Here is a 9856-nt window from a genome sequence, read left to right on the forward strand (position 1 = left end):
TCAGTCTTCATCTTCCTTCTCACCATTGTTCTGAAAACCAAGAATTTATGATTGCTACTCCCTTCCTCTCATCCTAAAATTATCAGAAAGCTTCAAGAAAGATTTGGAGCCCCTCCAAACCAATTGGAAGTCAATCTGTAGAATTAATCTTCCACCTTTCTTGCATTCACAAGCCATCATGTGAAAATAGAAAATGGGATTCTAGATCTAGAATTTAGATCTATGGTACCTAATGCAATGTCCATCATCAAGGGTCTACCTGGATACCTCCAAGAGTGAGGGATCTTCTTCATGATATAGTTTATGCCATCATTGGGTAATACTCATTGCTGACTCTCCAATCCCATGAGGTAATAGTAACAGTATTTTTACATGAGATTCCTTCAAATATCTTAAGGGGATTATAGTTCTTCTCCAAAGTTACATCTTCTTTAGTTTCTTTAGTCATTCTTTTTATGATATGATTCCAATCTCCTGGTTTGCTGCTTCTCTTCTAAGCCAAATCTAGGTCAGTGTCTGTCTTAAAATAGCATGTCCAAAATTAAATATAATATCCATATGTGGTCTCTCCTAGACAGAATACAGTGGTTGATTCTGTCCCAAGATCTGGATTCTAAACTTTTTTTAGGGCAGCTCACATTGCCATCAGGCCTACACTCTACCTCACTGTTAGTTGGCAGTGGTGACTCTGACCATGGCAGTCCTCTTTTTCTGTTATATTCCACCTTTTAAACCACTCTTTTGGTTTTGCTTCCAAAAGGACAAGTTCTTTTTATTTTGTGGAAAAGCTTAAAAATACCACTTCCTACCCCACTCTTGTCCCTCTTCCTCTGCTCTTCAGCAACTGTCAAGGTAGCTGCTCTTGCTTCCTGAGATTCTTTTCTACTTCAGGTTTTATCTCACTCTGTTTAAAGGTCAGCCTTAATTGTGTTAAGTATTAGCAACCATTCAAAAGGACACAATAAAACATCTGTCATTTTCGCCCAAGGACACTTTCTCAATTACCACTGGCATCACAACCAGCACCCACATGTTTCTGTGCATCCACAGAATGGTGGGCTCTCAAGGTATTTCCCAATTATTTTACTGGATAGTTGGATCATTTTCCTATGCTATGCATGACTAGAACCTTCTACTTGGGCCAATCTTTCAGAAATCTGTAACTGTTTTGTGAGAGCACTGGAGTCAATATTGCTAAGAAAAACATTGAAGTTATAGAATCATGGAATATTAGAAGAAAATATAGTCTAGCATAACACTCTAATCAGATCAGAAATTCATCTTAACATGTCCCTGTTATACAGTCTTCTAGCTGCTATTTGAAAAGCAATGCAAGGGAACTCACTGAATTTTAGGATAGCTTATTTCATTCTAAAACATTTCACTCTGTAGAAATGTTCTTTAGAATAAGATCTACTGTCTTTTCTATAGCTTTCTTTAAAAAAAAAAAAAGATTTTATCTATTTATTCATGAGAAACAGAGAGAGAGAGAGAGGCAGAGACATAGGCAGAGAGAGAAGCAGGCTCCATGCAGGGAGCCCTATGTGGGACTCAATCCTAGGACTCCAGGACTACGCCCTGGGCTGAAGGCAGATGCTTAACTGCTGAGCCATCCAGTGGTCCCCTCTTTTCTATAGCTTTCTATGATGTTTTTCTAATTATGCCTTTTGGCTCCCCAATAAATTAACCTCTGTCATAGAGACAGCTCTAAAAATACTTTAAAATTATTTATTGTATTTCACAATAACTTCATCCTTGAAAAGGCTATTTAGTAGTATAGTATAAAAATATAATAATATTAGTTAATATTAAGCACTTTGCTAATTACATTGTGTGGGGTTTCTTTGGATATCATATAATACATAGTATTTATTTATTTTTATTTCATGTCTCTCCCTCCCTCCCTCTCTTTCTTTCTTTCTTTCTTTCTTTCTTTCTTTCTTTCTTTCTTCTTTCTTCTTTTTCTTCTTTTCTTTCTTCTTTCTTCTTTCTTCTTTCTTTCTTTCTTCTTTCTTTCTTTCTTTCTTCTTCCTTCCTTCCTCCTTCCTTCTCCTTCCTTCCTTCCTTCCTTTCTTTCTTTTCTTCTTTCTTCTTCTTTCTTCTTTCTTTCTTTCTTTCTTCTTTCTTTTCTTTCTTTCTTTCTTCTTTCTTTCTTTCATCTTTCTCTTCCTTCCTTCCTTTCTCCCTTCCTTCCTTCCTTTCTTTCTGCCTGCCTGCCTTTTCTTTCATTTCTCTCTCTTTCTCTTTCTTTCTTGGTAGTAGCTGTATTAATGGGTGTGATATGGTTTTGATGTGCAATTTCCTAATAATTAATAATGTTACACATCTTTTCATATGCCTGCTGAAATATGTTCTTTGGAGAAATGTCTATTCAAGTCTTTTACCTATTTTTAAATTGTGTAATTTACTTTTTGTTATTGAGTTGTAGGCATTCTTCTTATATTCCAAATATTAATCCCTTATCAAAGACATGATTTATAAATATTCTTTCCTATTTTAGAATTAACCTTTTTACTGTGACTGTATTCTTTTGATGCACTGAAATGTTTAATGTTGATGTAGCCCAATTTATCCATTTTTACTTTTACTGACTGTGCTTCTGTTATCATATCCAAGAAATTACTGCCTAATCCAATGTCAGGATGCTTTTCCCCTATATTTTCCCCTAAGAGTTTGGTAGTTTTAGCTCTTACATTTAGGTCTTTGATCCCTTTTGAATTCATTTTTGTGCACAATTGACTTTTTAACATAAATGTAACTTTCACATTTGGCTCCAGTAAATTTCATATCTTTATTTTGGCCATTTTTTTTTTTGTCTTATCAATATATCTTTCAATGCCACAATTACTAGTCATTATATTAATTCTCCTTTTTGTATAATCTGCATGTCATCTTAAATTTTTATCCGCATGCCCTTTATGTCCTCAACCTATTCATATTGTTTATAAGCCCAACACTAAAGTTCTCCTAGGTTAGTCATTGGCCAACTTTATTTAAGTGTATTTGTTCAATGGCTCTTCATAAATTCTAGATGGAAATTATAAATATTGAGAATACTTACTTTATAAAGTTTTACTGAAACCCATATTTACTGCCTAAATTATGTCTTTAATTCATCAATCCACAAATTAAATTAATTTGAATTAATGATAGTGATAATATGAACCATTTAATTTAGAATGTAAATTATATAAATGATTTTAATTAAATACATTTTCCATTATTTTCCAATCCACAAACTACTAAAAAAATGCTACTGAGTAAAAGTCCTTTGATAATCCATCCAAAAAAGATGTAAGAGTAATTTCTAACTACATTGTATAAAACTTATAAATTAATTGTTTTTATTTTGTATGTTGAAAAATAATCTCACAATCTTATTTGAATTATTAATTTGCTTTCAAGTTCTATCTTTATACATTGTACATGGTATGAAGAATCATTATTGATCAAGACTTTCAAAATTTCATAAATTCAGGATCGATGGAGCTGATTATGATGGAAGTGCTCAAAACTAATGAGAATTTAGTAGAAAAGCATTCTTAATCACTGTCTTGTTATCTGATTTATTATTCCCATATATATTGATATATCATACAAAACAAACAAGAAATATATGTATTTTAATATGTGTATATATGAATATACATATTTTTACTTACAATCTGCTTATATTAGTAATTTCATAGCAGAGGAGTTGTGTGGTAGCATGTTGCAATCATATATAAAAAGTCCCAGGAGAACTTGAATTCACTTAAATCTGAGTTATGCACTGATAGTTCCTAAGGAGGACATGACCTCCAGATTAGACAATCAAGGCTTCATTATTTTTATCAGATCTGCCAAGAAAAATCAATTACTTCCTTCAAAAACAAATTAAACAACAAACCTTTCCCAAGGAAGTTGCACACATTTGTTTATGAAAACTGAGGTTGTTTTTATGTTCCAAAATACTCACTTTCTCAAAAAGGCATTGTTAGAAATGAGGCTAAAGAATAAGGTTTTGGTATTTTTAGAGAGAAATTTAACATATAGCCAATACATGGCTCAGCTTTTGCAACTGGTGACAAGAGCAGGTAGTTACCAGAGTGGAAGGGGGTGGAAGGGTTAGATGAAATAGGTGAAGGAGATTAAGAGGTATGAAATTCCAATTGTAAAATAGTTAAGTCTAGGGGATGAAAAGTAAAGCATAGGGTATATTGTCCATAATGTTGTAATAATTTTCTATAGTGGCAGATGGTAATTATACTTATTGTTGCGAGCATTTCATAAGGCATATAAATGTTGAACCACTGTGTTGTACACCTGAAACTAATATAATATGTCAAGTACACTTCAATAAAATGAAATTAAAATGGACAGATAGAAGTTTAATATATAACCAATAGCTGGTTCAGATTTTGTAACTAGTGGTAAGAACTCTGACAGGACTGTGTTTAAGATGCTCCTTAATTTATTATGGCAAACCAGAAAACGTTTAATCCCTCAAACTGTGAGCATTCAATCTACTATAGAATTTTATAGGTCTACATAATCAATACGTATTTTTTTCAGTAACAATTGTTCTTTCCTCTGAATGTATAGCTTTACTGATGTAATTATATCTCTATATACTCACTCCAAAATAATACAATATGCCCTTTATGTCTCGTCTGTAAGTTTATCTCATGTCTTTGGTTGAAATTCCAAACAGAAATAGGATTGACCCATGACTAAAAATTGTACCTCATAGAAAGGAAAAGAAAAATAAAACAAATAATTATATTATGAGAATTATACTTTATAATATATACATACATGTGTATTGTTATAAATACATTATTGATAAGCTATAATATATCAATAATGGAAAATATATACACAACAAAAATAGCTTAAGCTAAGAGTTTGCAGACTGTAGTGCATGAGTGAGGAATGGGAATACTCATTAAGCTTTGTGCCTGGATAGAAATCTTTGTTTATGGGCAGATTACTCAACCTCTAAGCCATTGTTTTCCATTTGTAAAATTGGTGAAAGGCTTTATAGTTGTAAACACTTAAAAACATACTTGCATGTGGTAAAGATTCATAAATATTAGTCAACACCATTAGAAATGAACTGTGACGTGAAGCGGGTTAACACATATGATATGATTAGAACAGTTGGACACACAGTCAATGTTTGTGTTATCTTTGTATCATTTGTGCTGGACTTTTTTAGCAGATGGAATGTCCATGCCCTTTGAACTGCCTCCAGCATTCTGAAGAAATGGACATTGCTTGAAAATGAAGATTCTTGTACTCCTAACGTGATCCTGAAGATGGTATTTTGAAGTTTCAGAACATTTTTAACTGTGCGCTATCATATTTGACCATAAAATATCTTCTGGGAAAATGGAGATTATATATATATATATATATATATATAGTAATCATGGATCATATCTTTTAGTAGGTTCTAAAATTAGGATGGGGTACAAGATGCTAATATATAAATATTATGCAATATGATGTTAAAACTTGAGATTTCATCTAGGACATTAGTTAAGACAGCAATTATATAAGTGTATCATTGAAGACTTATTCTTTGTTGATAAGTCCTTTTATTGCTATCAAGCAAAATTGATATTTGTAGCACTGGGAAAGCTCTGTGGTTCTGACTTTTAAGGAACTGTAAGACTCATAATTCCTTTTGATTGTTACTTAATTTCTATCTTTTCTTTTAAATGATGAGGTGGTTGGAGGAGAAGATTGCACAGTGAGCATGGCTTCAATACTTCTATTGGATTTCAGAGCTGGATGTTGTTCCTAACTCAAGAGTCTTGCTCTATATCTTAAGATTCATCAGGAAAGTCTTTGTTAACTGCCAGATGGTATGTTGACCTAAGGAAATGGGCCTTTAGCTACTGGAAATCCATTGTGCCAAGTGGAACATTCCTAAATGAATATGGAAGGAGAGATCATTGTTTATGGTCCACCTATTCACCCAGAAGAGTTGCTGAGTTCTGGCATTCCAGTAGGGCAGAGGATGGTGAAGTGACAAAAGACTCGTGAGACTACTTAAAAGTATTTTTCCCTGCTTAATTAGGCAATAAAGATTTTCCAGGAAACTGAACTTCCTTAAATTGAGAAGTTCCTTAATACTGCTGATCTAAGATATTGCAAAAATGTGTGCTTGGCTCTTTATTTTCAGATGCATCCCAACCAGCTCACCACCCTCACCACTTCTACCCTGACCCGTGTCATCGTCATCTCTCTTGAATCACTTGCAACAGTGTCATACTCACTCCCTCTGCTCAGTTGTTTCTACACACGGAAAACAGATGAATTATTTAAAGATGAAAGTGAGATTGTGCCACTCTTGCTAAAACCTCCCTAGTGGCTCTCCTCATCATTTGAGGTGAAAGCCAAAATCTTGACAATGGTCCCTAAGTTCTGTCATTATTTCTCCATCTTACTGACTCTGCCCTCACTCATTTGCCTCCCACAACCCTACCTTCTTGCTGTGCTTTGAACATGGGTCCTCCTGCCATTCACTTTCCACTTTCTGTCCTGTCTGTGAGAATGCTCTTTCCCCAGATATCCACATGCTCTGCTCTGCTCCTTACTTTTGTCAGGGCTTTGCTCAAGTGGGACCTCCTCAGTGGGGCTTTTCTTTGACTACCCTACATGAAATGGTATCACTTCTCAGCTTTAACAGGCCATTGGACTATTGTAATTTCTTTTCTCCAATATTGCTAACAGACATTATTACATAGCTTACTTACTTACTTATATTATCTGCCTCCCACTACCAGGATATAATCTATATAAAGATAAGGAATTTCACCTGACATATTTGTTGCTAACTCTGGAAACTAGAATACCTGGCCTACAGACAACACTCAATATATAATTGTTAAATAAGTAGAAAGAATGAATTGTTCTGGAAATTAAAGTCTTTCTAACCTCCACAGATTTAATAATGACCTTGAAGTCTTAACAACTTTGACCTTGAAGTCTTGTCAGAATGTCTCTACTGCCTCCTCCCCTCCAGCCAATGAAATCTGAATAAGCCATAGACCTAAACTTGGCATGGCAGTTCTAACTCTGTGTTCCCTGCATTATCACATTATTCTTAACATTAAAGTTAAGCGAATCTTAAATCAAAGTGAATCTAAGTGGTTTTCTTGGAACCCGTTAGAGAGTCCAAGGGGACAGTGGCAGAAAAGCTCTAATTCCAACATGGACACTTGTAAGTATTTTCCTTTTCTTGATTATAAGACAAATATAAAAGAAAGAATTATATGAATAGAGAATTGGGGCAATGTGTGTTGCTGGAAGGCAGATGAAAATAAATGAGTTTTCATCTCATAATAAGCATTTGGTAGACCTTTTTAAATGTACCAAATTAATAAGAATGCTTTGATTAGTTGATTTATTTTTGTATATATAAGAAAAATTGATTTACTGTAAAATTCAATAGGAAAAAAATTAAAGAATTTTAATTCTTATTTAAGGTATTTGTAGTACATGCTGCCTGGTGTGATGAAAAGGAAGGTATAGTATAACTTCATAATGAGTGATCAAAAACTTTCTGTCAGAGTCAGTCTCATAGAAGTGATGACAGAAATCATCCTTATGTAATTCTGTCCGTTTCATCTTCCCATGAAATATTGCCATATTCATACTCAGAAGGAAAAAATGTATTTCCCTTGGGTAAACAATAACAAATGGGGACTACAATATATCTGTGTGTGTATGTATATATGCACATATACGTATATGCACATATATATACACATATATATTTTATTTTTAAAACAGAAAAATTAAGTGACAGAAAGCAATATAATATTATTTATATTCCAGTTAGTATAGGATTTTATTATATTAGGATAAAGTTTTATTTTTGATTCAGAATGACAATCATTTATTATCAAAGGTTATGTCTATATCCTTTTATTAAAATTTTTGAATTTCTATTCTTACTTTTATTTCTTAGATTCCATTCCTGAATGACTTCTTGTCAACATGACTTCTGATAATACTGATATTCTGCTCTTTAAACCGGAAGTAGGACAATAAACAATATCAGTGACCACTCACTGGGGCTCTGGCTAATTTTAGGCACTATGCTGGGTATTTTGCACATTTAATCACCTCAAATTTTACAAAGTAGATAATTCTATCTCTATTTCATCAATGCAAAGCTTGAGGTTTGGAGATAACAAATCTAGGAAAGAGATAGTAAAGCTGAGAATTAAATAAAAAATCTGATTCCAAAGCCTGTATTTTTCCTCTTTACCAGTCTGTTCCTCAAACTATCTTACATATTTTTGAATAAAAAAAAAATTGCACACATTCATGGTAACACTTTGAGACGTGGAGAAGAGGATAGGAGAAGAAATGTATGAAATATTTATTTTGCACAATCCTGTGTTTAATGCTTTCATTAAATTATTTCAAAATAGAGAGGTGAGTGTCTTATCCCATTTTACAGATGAGAACACTGAGTTAGAAAAAGGAAAAGTATAAACAGCACTGAAGTGACTTATTTGAGATTTACACTCAAATCTTCCTGGGTGTAAATGGCACATCACTTACGCCACACTAAAGCTGGTAGAAGTGTTGATTAACAAGTATGCCTAAAATGAGTATATATCCTTTTCATTGAATTAAAGCTATCTTTGGGGCAGCCCCGGTGGCTTTAGCGCCACCTGCAGCCCAGGGTGTGATCCTGGAGACCCGGGATAGAGTCCCACGTCGGGCTCCCTACATGGAGCCTACTTCTCCCTCTACCTGTGTCTCTGCCCTTCTCTCTCTCTCTGTGTCTCTCATGAATAAATAAATAAAATATTTTTTTTAAAAAGCTACCTTTGTTTTGGCTCACGGAGAAGTGATGAGGTTGAAAATGAAAATGAAATTCTAATCCTTATTAATTACTTTTCTATTTTTTTCTCCATAATGCCCAATTCAGTCTTTCTTCATTGATATGTAGAAAGAGCGTTTTTCTTGATTATGGACATTCTTGAGTATATTTCTGACTCAAATCATTTAAAAATGTGAATTTAACAACAACAAATAAATATTTTCCCTAATTATTTGGCCTAATTTAATTTAGACTTAAATTGAAGTTTTCCCACCAAATGTGTAAAAGATACATTAATAGAGAAGAATGGAGAAGAAATTTAAGTTGAAATAAAAATGAGACTATAAATTTCTTTATGGATGTTGAAAGCTTTTCTAGATTTGAAAACAACTTCCTTATGATACTTCTGTTTTTCCCCCTTTCAAATAGAAGTATACTCTTAACATCAGCTTACATCAGCTACATAGATTCAAAATAGTGGCCATTTTAACTGAGCATTTTCAGAGTAGTTGAGATGCTTTATTACATAACCATGCCATGAGAGGCCCCCTTGTCCCAGAATAAACCTTCTGCATAGGAGGGCAGAATTTAGGTTGCTGTGAGAATATTCACACTGGAATTTCTGAATGACTGGAATTAAGACCAGATAATAACCTTCTGCAAACACAACATTCAGGTTGAATTCACTTGGAAGCAGAAGTGAATTAGAACTAGCTTCTGAATGCATCTTTTCTGGACAAAAACAATGAGACTGCTATGGCCTTAAAGGCCCTGGCTTTGTCTGGGTTCCACAGGGACTCTGTTCATCCCTTCCACACAGTCACTCCCTTTAACCAAGCCCTGCACAACTGACTCTCAAGATAGGTAAGTGCAGAGAAAAACAATCAAGACTTCCTAAAAGACTGCTTTGTGATTCCTACAGGTTTCATGAGGTGTATGAGGTGATTTTTTTTCTGTTGCATGGAGAAATAAACAGCCACACTTGCACGATCAGATTGTGCTTTCTCTTTGGTTGGAAGAGCTGTC

The 9856-nt window shown here is 33.8% G+C and overlaps 1 long non-coding RNA gene across 1 annotated transcript; it reads left to right on the top strand.

The window, feature by feature from the left end:
• Positions 1–202: 202 nt before the first annotated feature.
• On the top strand, positions 203–6128 carry LOC102153771. Its single transcript, XR_005382764.1, has 3 exons — positions 203–350; positions 5201–5303; positions 5714–6128. It is a non-coding gene; the product is annotated as an uncharacterized LOC102153771 (long non-coding RNA).
• Positions 6129–9856: the final 3728 nt, after the last annotated feature.

Source organism: Canis lupus, chromosome 32, assembly GCF_011100685.1.
Source record: "Canis lupus familiaris isolate Mischka breed German Shepherd chromosome 32, alternate assembly UU_Cfam_GSD_1.0, whole genome shotgun sequence".
NCBI lineage: Eukaryota > Metazoa > Chordata > Mammalia > Carnivora > Canidae > Canis > Canis lupus.